Below are 9167 nucleotides of genomic sequence, written 5' to 3'. Positions count from 1 at the left end.
CTGCATTGGAGATCTTTTTCTTCTCCCAATTTATTTCTTTAATAATTATATAAATACAGCCTTGTAGAAAATAGTTTTATATTTAGGGTTATAATTGAATATTACTTTTTTTATTTTTGCTTCTTAAATTATTCCAGCTCTGGTCATCAGATATTGAGCTCTTTTTTTTTAACTTATTTATTTTTTTATTATTAATTTATGTTAATCACCATACATTACATCCTTTGTTCTCGATGTAGTGTTCCATGATTCATTGTTTGTGTATAACACCCAGTGCTCCATGCAGAACATACCCTCTTTAATACCCATCACCAGGCTAACCGATTCCCACACCCCTCTCCCCTCTGGAACCCTCAGTTTGTTTCTCAGAGTCCATAGTCTCTCATGGTTCGTCTCCCCCTCCGATTTCCCCCCCTTCATTTTTCCCTTCTTGCTATCTTCTTCTTCTTTCTTAAAAATATAATGTATTATTTGTTTCAGAGATATGGGGTGGCTTGGAGATATTGAGCTCTTTTATTTGAATTCTGTGTTCCTTTAACCTAGCCCCATAATTGTGGATGGGTTTTTGTTTGTTTTTGTTTTTATATTTTTTTAGCATTTCCATATTTTCTGCCACTACAAGATGCACTTGTCATCTTGTATATTTCTTGCTCCACTCCTAGAATAGTTATTTTTCCAGAGATCTTTGATTCCTTTAATTGGACCATGGTATTCAAAACCAAGATTTGGGTGCTCAGTATACTTGTTGCTGCTGAGGTATCTTTCCCTCCTTCTAGGCTTTCTCAGTGGACAGCAGAAGGAAATATGTGTGTGTGTGTGTATTAATCCATATATGTATATTTTTCTATAAATCTCTGTGTAGCCATCTATATTTATATTAAGTTTTAAGCTTGAGTTCATAGTGATATATTGAATTTTAATCCATTACCACATGGATCATTCCAGGCTTCTGTTCTTGCCTGTCTATAAGCTCCCACTCCAACAGTGAAAAACCTGGCTCCCATGATCATCATTCATTTACTGAATTTTTAATTCTAGTATACATGTATTGCAGTGTCAGGATTGTTAATCTGTACTCTTGTAGAAAACAGGTTTGTCAATAGAATGCAGTGCTTATGTGAAGTTCCTTTCTTTTTAGTCTGTTATCAGTCATCTTCAAGTTTGGATGGAACACCACCTCACCCTCCACCCACTTCAGTGAGGTTGTTTCACATACTTTTAAGACAGTTAGATTATTGATAATATTATGAATTTGATCCTGCTATGCCCCCATCACCTAAAGGATTTTTTTATTTGCAATAATTAAGGTTCATTCTGTGCTGTGTGTTTTGGTTTTCACAAATGCATAGTGTTATATATCCACAATTATGGTATCATACTGAATAGTTGCATTTCTCTGAAAAATCTCCTGTGTTAACATCTATTCAGCTCCTTCTTCCTAAATTCCTGGCAATCACTGATATTTTCACTTTCTCTATAGATTTGCTGTTTTCAGAATATCATATATTTGGAATTATGTATTATGTACCCTTAACAGCCTGGCTTCATCCACTTAGCAATATTCACTTAAGATTCATCCATGTCTTTTCATGTCTGATATTTCGTTTTTTATTTTTTGATTAAAATACTTTATATTTTAATTTTTAGAGCATTTTTAGGTTCACAACAAAATTACTGACTTTTAAATTCCTAAATAACATTCCATTGTATGAATGTACCACAGTTTGTTCATGCACCTGTTGAAGGACATCTTTGTTGCTTCCAGTTTAGAGTGACTATAAATAAAGCTACTATAAACATTTGTGCCCTGTTTTTGTCTGAACATAAGCTTTCAGATAAGTTGGGTAAATATCTAGGAGTATGATTGATGGATAACATGGCAAGCCAATGTTTAGCTTTGTAAGAAACTTCTAAACTGTCTTCAGAGGGGTTGTACCAGCCTGCATTGCCACTGGCGTGTGAGTTCCTTCCATGCCATGTCTTTTTTTTTTTTTAAGATTTATTTACTTATTTATTTGAGAGAAAGAAATAGCATGTATAAGCCCAAGTGGGGGGAGGGGCAGAGGCAGAGGGAGAGAAGCAGACTCTCGGCTGAGCATGGAGCTTGACACGGGGCTCAATCTCCCCACCCTGAGATCATGACCTGAGCCAAAATTGAGTCGATGCTTAACTGACTGAGCCACCCAAGTGCCCTTTGTACTATGTTGCTATGTTTTTGTCAGCATCTGGTGTTGTCCAGTTCTTGAGCGGTTCTAATAATGTGCATTGTTATTATTTTTGTTTTGTTTAATTAGCAGTTCCCTAATGGCAAATGACTATGAGCATCTTTTCATGTGCTTATTTGCCATTTGTATAATCTTGCTTTCTGGTATGTATGTTCAGAATTGTTCATTTTTCTTTTATTTTTTAACTATTTTTATTTTATTATGTTATATTAGTCACCATACTGCTGTCCACTTTTAAATTGGTTGTTTTTGATGAGTTTTAAGAGTTCCTTGTATGTTTTAGATACACAACTGTAATCCAATATGTTCTGCAAATATTTTCTCCCATTGTATGATTTGTCTTTCTACTCTGTCTACAGTTTCTTTCATGAAACAGTAGTTTTTAACTTGAATAAAATTCCAATGATCAATTTTTAGTTAATGAATTGTGCTTTGATGTTTTACCTAAAACTTCTGCACTAAACTGTAGGTCACGTAAACTTTCTCCTACTTCTAGGAATTTTATAGTTTTGCATTTTTATATTTGGATGTAATTCGTTTTGAGTTACTTTTTACCAATTGGGCAAGGTCTGTATCTAGGTTCGTTTTTTTTTTTTTTTTTTGCATATAGATGTCAAGTTACTCAGGTTTTTTGTTAAAAAGACTATCCTTCCTCCATTGAATTGCTTTTGCCATGTTGTTAAAGATCAGTTGACTGTATTTGTATGAGTCTATTTCTTGTCTCTATTTTGTTCCCTTCTTCCATGTGTCTATCCTTTCACCAATACAATGCTGTCTTGATTACTGTAGCTTTATAGAACATTTAGAAATTGAGTTGTGTGTTTTCAGCTGCTACCACCTTCTTTCCCCTCCTCTTCCTTACCTTTTTGTTTGTCAGTATTGTATTGGCTCTTCAAGATCTTTTTGCCTTTATGTTTAGAAATTAAAATTAGTTTGTCCATATCTACAAACTAGCTTGCTGGAATTTTTATTGGACATCTGTAAGTTGTTGAATTTGTCATTAAATCCATAGATCAAGTTAAGAAAAAATAATATCTTCACAATATTGAGACTTCCAATCCTTGGACATGAAATATCTCTTCATTTATGTAGATCTTTGATTACTTTTATCAGTGTTTTATAGTTTTCTGCATATTAACCATATATTTATATTGTTAGATTTACATCTGAGTATATAATATTTGTGTGTTATTATGCTATACATATAATGTATGTACTTATATATATATATATATATTTAAGTTCAAATTCTAATTATTCATTGCTGGTATATAGTGAGTTGGGTTTTGTACGTTAACCTTGAATTTTGAGACCTTGTTAAACTTCTTTATTACTTTCAGGAGATTGTGTGTTGACTTATTAGAACTTCCTACATATGCAATCATGTCTTCTGAGAATAAAGGAAGTTCCATTTCTTCTTTTAACCTGTCACCTTTTATTTATTTTTCTTATTTACTAGCTAGAACTTGCAGTATATATTAAACAAGCTGACAGTGAATGCAGATTGGCCTTTTAGGGGATCTTTCTCCCTATTTCAGGAGAAAAGCATCGAGTCCCTTAATATTATGTATGATGTTAGCTGTAGGCTGTTTTGAATATGCTCTTAATAAAGTTATGGACATTTCCCTCTATTCTTAATTTCTTAAGAGTTTTTAATCATAGTGGCATCTGGGTGGCTCAGTAGTGAAGTGTCTGCCTTTGGCTCAGGTCATGATCCCAGGGTCCTGGGATTGAACCCTGCATCGGGCTCCCTGTTCCATGGGGAGCCTGCTTCTCCCTCTCCCATTCCCCCTGCTTGTGTTCCCTCTCTTGCTGTGTCTCTCTCTGTCAAATAAATAAATAAAATCTTTTTTTAAAAAAAGTTTTTAATCATAAATGAGTGCTGAATTTTGTGAAGTACTCTTTCTTCATCAATTGATAAGATCATATAATTTTTCTACTTTAGCCTGATGATGTGGATTATTTTGATTGATTTTTGAATGTTGAACTAGTCTTATATATGTGGAATAAATTCCACTTTGTTGTGGTATATAATTCTTTTTCTACATTGTTGGATTTGATTTCTAAATACTTGTTGATAATTTTTGCATCTATATTCATTCATGAGAGATGTTGATCTGTAGTTTTCCTTTTGTGCAATGTCCTTATCTGCTTTTGGTATTAAGATAATGCATAAAATGAGTTGAGAAGTGCATTCTATTTTCTGGAAGAGATGATGGAGAATTGTATAATTTCTTCTATAAGTGTTAGATAAAATTTACCAGTGAAACCATCTGAACTTGATGCTTTCTTTCAGAAACTTATTCATTATTGATAAAATGGTGTGTGTGTGTGTGTGCGCATGTGCATGCATGTATAGTTCTATTCAGGTTACTTCCTTCTCCTTATATGAATTTTGGTATTCTTTATCTTTTAAGGAATTGGTGAATTTTGTATAATTATCAAATTTGTGGTGATATAGTATAGAGTTACTTTATTATCCTTTTAATGTCCATATGATCAGTAGTGCTAACTTTATTTCTAGTAATGGTAATTTGTCTCTTTTCTCTTTTCTTTGTTAGCCTGGCTAGAGATACCTTAGTTGGCTAGTGCGGCTGTGACAGAAAACCACAGACTGGGTGACTATTAAAACGACAGAATTTATTTTCTCTCACAGCTCTGGAGGCTGGAAGTCCAAGGTCAAGGCATCAGCAGGATTGATTTCTGGTGAAGCTTCTCTCCTTGGCTTGCAGATGGTTGCTTTCTCACTGTGTCTTCACATGGCCTTTCCTCTGTGCATGTGCACTCCATGTGTCTCTTCCTCTTCTTAAAAAGACACTAATCCTATTGGATTAGGGTCCCATTCTTATGACCTCATTTAACTGTATTTATGACATTAAAATCCCGATCTCTAAAAATAGTCACATTGAGAGTTAGTACTTCAACATGTGAATTTTGGGAATGGGGGACACAATTCAGTCCATAACAGAGCCTTATTAGTTTTATTGATGTTTTTAAAAAGCCAGCTTTTGGTTTTATTTCATTGATTTTCCCGATTGTTTTCCTGTTTTCAATTGTATTATGTTTTGCTCTAATTTTTATTATTTGTATTCTTCTGCTTGCTTTAGACTGATTGTTTTTCTTCCCTAATTTGCTGAAGTTGAAGCCTAGTTACTAATTTTAGATCTTTTGTCTTTTTTTTTAAAGATTTTTTTTTAATTTATTTATTTGAGACAGAGAGAATGAGAGAGAGAGAGAGAGAGAGCACATGAGAGGGGGGAGGGTCAGAGGGAGAAGCAGACTCTCCGCCGAGCAGGGAGCCCGATGCAGGACTCGATCCAGGGACTCCTGGATCATGACCTGAGCCGAAGGCAGTCGCTTAACCAACTGAGCCACCCAGGCACCCTCTTTCGTCTTTTCTAATGGATGTATTTATTGATATAAATTTTTCTTTATGTACTACTTTCTCTATATCCCAACATTTTTAGGAGATAAATTTTCATTTTTATTTAGTTCAAAATATTAATTTCTCTTGAGATTTCTTATTTAACCCCTGGATTATTTAAAACTCTTTTGCTCAGTTTCTAGAGATGGGGGATTTTTCCAACTATCTTTCTGTTACTGATTTGTAGTTCAATTCCATTGTGGTCTTAAGAATATACTTTCTTTGTGTTCTATTTATTTAAATTATTTGTGGTGTGCTTTGTAGTATATCTTAATGAATAAAACATGAGAGCTTGAGAAGAAAAGTGCATTCTGCTCTTGTTGGATGGAGTATTGTAAAAGTATCAGATCAAGTTGATTATGCCAAAAGATCATTTAAATCTGGGCTGATTTTTTTTTATTATGTTACTCACCATACATTACATCATTAGTTTTTGATGTAATGTTCCATGATTCATTGTTTGTGTATAACACCTAGTGCTCCATGCAGAATGTGCCCTCTTTAATACCCATCACCAGGCTAACCCATTCCCCTACCCCCCTCCCCTCTAGAACCCTCAGTTTGTTTCTCAGAGTCCATAATCTGTCATGGTTCATCTCCCCCTTCGATTCCCTCCCCCCCTTCATTTTTCCCTTCCTGCTATCTGTGCTGATTTTTTTTAAAAGATTTTATTTATTTGAGAGAGAGAGTGCACACAAGCAGGGATAAGGGGCAGACAGAGAGGAAGAAGCCAACTCCCCACTGAGCAGGAAGCTCCACTACGATGCAGGGCTGGATCCCAGGACCCAGAGATCATGACCCTAGCCTAAGGCAGGCGCTTAACTGACTGAGCCACCCAGGTGCCCCAATCTGTGTTGATTTTTGACTGCTTAATCTACCACTTCCTGTCATAGAGATATTAAAGTCTCTTACTGTAATAGTGGATTTTTCTGATTTTCCATTTAGTACTATTAGTATTTCCCTAATATATTTTGACTCTCTTTGGTTTGGTAGATGCATGTTAAAGATTGTTATGTCTTCTTGGAAAATTGACCTGTTTATCATTATGTAATGCTCCTCTTTATTCCAGATAATCATCCTTGTCCTGAAATCAGCTTTGTCTGACATTAATATAGCTACCCATATTTGCTTTCAGTTAGTGTTAGCATGTTATATGTTTCATCCTTTTTTATTCAACCTAAATATATGTTTATACTTAATAAAGTGGGTTTCTTATGAACAACATACAGCTGGGTCATGAGTTTTGTACTTACTCTATAATTCTGTCTTTTAAGTGGTGGATTGAGGTCATTCACATTTAAAGTGATTGTAGAGGGGCGCCTGGGTGGCTCATTTGGTTAAGTGATTGGCTCTTGATTTTGGCTCAGGTCATGATCACAGGGTTCTGGGATTGAGCTCTGTGTGGGGCTCCTTGCTCGGCAGGGAGTCTGCCTGGGGATTCTCTCTCTCCCTCCGCCCCTCCCCCTGCATGCTCTCTCCTTCTCGCTCTCATTTAAATAAATAAATCTTTAAAAAAATAAAGTGGTTATTGAAATAGCTGGGTTAATACCCACCATGTTTGTGTTTGCATTTGTTCTTTTTTTCCACTTTTTGTTTTGCCTTCTCAAGTTTTACTGAGAATTTTATAAGCTTAAACCTACATACTTACCTAGCATATTAATTAGACTTATTTCACTAATTTTGGGTGGAAACTGAGTACTAGATTTCCCAGTATACATTTCCATCTAAGGCCACCTTCAAATAACACTATACCACTTTGTGTAGCATAGCTGCCTTATATCACATATTTCTAGTTCTTCCCACTGTCTCATCTGACATTGAGTTACTCATTTCACTTATCCACATGCTATAATCACCAAATAAATTAATACTATTATTACTTTAAACAGTCATATTTTAGATCAATTAAGGACCAAACATTATTTTACCTTATATTCCTCTATTTATGATGTTCTTTTCTTTATATAGATCCAAGTTTCTGACCTGTGTCATTTCCTTCTGACTCACGAACTTTTAAAGATTCTCTTTTCAGGTTGCTGGTGATGAATTCTTTTGCTTATCTAAGAAAGTAGTTTCTCATCTTTGAAGGATAATTTTACCAGGTATAGTATTCTAAGTTAGTGAGTTTTTGTCTTTCAGTACTATATTTACCTTCCCTGTATTCTTGCATGCATGATTCCTAATGGGAAGCCCACTGTAATACTTACTCCTTTTTTTTCTCCACATACAAGTTTTCTTTTTTTTCTCTAAATTCTTTTAAGTTTTCGTTGTCTTTAGTTTTCTGCATTGGAATATATTATGCCTGTTTTTTGTTTTAACTTTGTTCGGTTTTATTTGGTATTTCTCTTTCTCAGTCTTCTCTGATCCTCTTGGGTATTTGGCTTGGTGTCTGTCAATTTTGGAAAGGTTTTGCTCACTATTTTTAATGTTTCTTCCCCCACTTCCTTTTTCATTTCCTTCTGCTCTTCCAACTGCATGTATATTATACCTTTTGAAATAATTCTATAGTCCTTGGGTGTTCTGTCTCATCCCCCCACTCCTATTTTCTCCTTGACTTTTGGTTTGGGAAGTTTCTAGTGATCTATCTCACAAGTCATTGGATCTTTCCTTGGCTTTGTGCTGTCTACTGGTTAGCCCATCAGAGGCTCTCTTCATTACTCTGTGTGTGTGTGTGTGTCTGTGTGTGTGTGTGTGTTTTCTTAATTTCCAGTATTTCCTTTTGATAATTCCTTGGAGTTTCTATCTCTGTTTATATTACCTATCTGTTCTTATATGTTGTCTACTTTTACTATTATTGTTTTTAACACATTAATCATAGTTATTTAAAATTCCCTATCTGATCATTTCAATGTCTATGTCATCTGAGTCTAGTTATAATACTTGCTTTGTATCTTTAAGCTGTTTTCCCTTCTTTTTTTTTTTTTTGGTCATTCTTCTTAATTATTTATTGAAAGCCAACACACTGTTATCAGATAAGAGGAACTGAGGCAAATAGGACTCTTATGTGAAATTTTATGTCAGTCTGGTTAGGAATGGGGGCTGTGTTTGATATTTTTGTAGCTACAGGTGGCAGAGGCCTTCAAACACTTCTAATATCTGTGTTTTTGTCTCTCTTAACATTTTGCTTCCATAAGCACTCCTCTTCAAAGTCAGTCTGTGTCTTACAGCTTTCTCTGTTATAATCTACTGTTAGGATGATGACCCTAATTGTTGTGGTAGTAATGTTTGGGAAAGAGAAATAATCTTTGGATGAAATCTCAGTGTTTCAATGGGCCTGGGTCTTGGGGCTTGTCATAAATAAGGGTTTTCCTAGTGGTTTAGCTCCTTTTCCCTACTGATTGTTACTCTCTTTCCTGGCTTCACTATTCCCAGTCTGTTTATTTGAAGTCTTGACCCCAGTTGACTATGTTTCTTCTTCCTTTAGGTAAAAGAGGAAAGCTTTGGTGAATCAACATTTTCCCTAGCTCTGATAAGGCTCTACTAAAGTATTTTACTCTGGATAGTAGGCATTTCTTGAG

The sequence above is a fragment of the Eumetopias jubatus genome, unplaced genomic scaffold, assembly GCF_037043125.1.
Source record: "Eumetopias jubatus isolate StellerSeaLion01/CBP00866 unplaced genomic scaffold, mEumJub1_p1.0 scaffold_7, whole genome shotgun sequence".
In the NCBI taxonomy this organism is placed as follows: domain Eukaryota; kingdom Metazoa; phylum Chordata; class Mammalia; order Carnivora; family Otariidae; genus Eumetopias; species Eumetopias jubatus.
This window is presented reverse-complemented; position numbering follows the sequence as displayed.